Source organism: Aplysia californica, unplaced genomic scaffold (assembly GCF_000002075.1).
Source record: "Aplysia californica isolate F4 #8 unplaced genomic scaffold, AplCal3.0 scaffold00002, whole genome shotgun sequence".
In the NCBI taxonomy this organism is placed as follows: Eukaryota; Metazoa; Mollusca; class Gastropoda; order Aplysiida; family Aplysiidae; genus Aplysia; species Aplysia californica.
Window position 1 is genome coordinate 2,999,433 of NW_004797272.1, and position 1,616 is coordinate 3,001,048.

Consider the following 1,616-nt stretch of genomic DNA (forward strand, 5'->3'; position numbering starts at 1 on the left):
TAGATAGATAGATAGATAGATAGATAGATAGATAGATAGATAGATAGATAGATAGATAGATAGATATCCTCACAGCTTGGTATCTGAGTTCTCCTCCTTTGAAATGATCCTCTTTAAGTCTCGTTAAGTTATTTAAAGCATCATCGTAAAATGCCAGATCTAAAATGTGTATTGATGATCATGGTTTGACATTCGTTACTATTCTCGGGTGCTCTCAAAAACTCATATTATCCTTGTCTTTCCCTATAACCCATCTGCCAGTTGCTCTAGGCCTACCAGCCATGCCTTCTGATTTCTCCAGTGAGAACAAATAATAATCAAGGTCTTTATTTCTATTCAAGCGTCCCACAACCTGCATTTAAGGAATGCTATGTGGAATAACGCCTTTACAAGTACAGGGAGACCATTAATTTGGAAGTAGAACCTCCGAATTTAGCGCTCATATCTGATAAGAACCAGTCATGTGGACCGTGAACCTTAAAAATTCTCCCAACAACCGAAGTTAAGAACTGAACCCCCGTCATTTGCAACAAAGTCTGTGACGATGTCAACTTAACTGTCTGTGCAGACCGTGTGTAGTGGGGTTTTAACTTTAATAAACAAACAACACGCAAATGGAGAAAAAACAACAGAGAAGAGAATGCACTATAACACAAAGTTTCTGTTACAAATTAATTGTTTTATAATTAATATCACTATGTACAGCGCATGATCCCGTTCAGCAACAAGCCCTATATTATTATCATTATGCTTTATTGGCTTAATTATTACCCCGGCAGACCCAGTAGCACCCTGAAACAATCTCAACTACCTGGAAGCAGACACTACTAGCTGCCATTTGGTCACTTTTAAGCACAAGGGGGGCTATCCCGAAAAATACTGTTTTGAGAAAATCGAAGGGAAAGTTTTTTCTCATTGTTCAGTTTCTCTAAAAGACTAGGAGAGTTTCCTCTTTAACCAAAAAATATACACACCAACAAAACCAAACTTCTCCTAAAGGTAGAGCAATGTCCACTTTTGGTGTAAGTCAAGATTTCTGGAAACCCCTGAAATCTGCGTTAGCAGCCCGCTTGTCCTTAAGAGCGACCATTTTACAGGCGCTAAAGCACTATTCGTCACTGAATGGTCAATAGAGGCGGCCCACTTACTTGGCTTGTCGTGGTTCATGCTCTCGGTGGGGAAGGAACCCATGCGCATCGCATACACCCACGAGTGTACGCGGTTAACCAGAACTCGTTGTTGTGAGTGGCTCTCTCCCACGGCTGCTGTGCTCACTACATCAAAGGTGCGCTTGTGTTTTCTTTTTGCCAGTTGTTGGCTTTTTTCGCGCCGTTCGGGGACCGTAACTGGGAGGCCAGGGAAAACAGGGCAGGGTCATCAAAATGTAATAATGGTGGCTTGTTTGTTTTAGATAATGTGGGAGGGGCGAGGGAGCGGGGAGATGAGGGACGGTGGAGGGAGGTCGTGAAGTTAGATGAAGGGCAGATGGGATAAAGTAAAAGAATTGAAGCAGGGTGAGTGGTTGTGTATGCTTGTGTGTGCGCGTATGTTTGCATGTGCGCGTATGTTTGCTTTCGTCTGTTTGCGAGTCTGTCAAGTCTGTGTGAGGAGGGGGG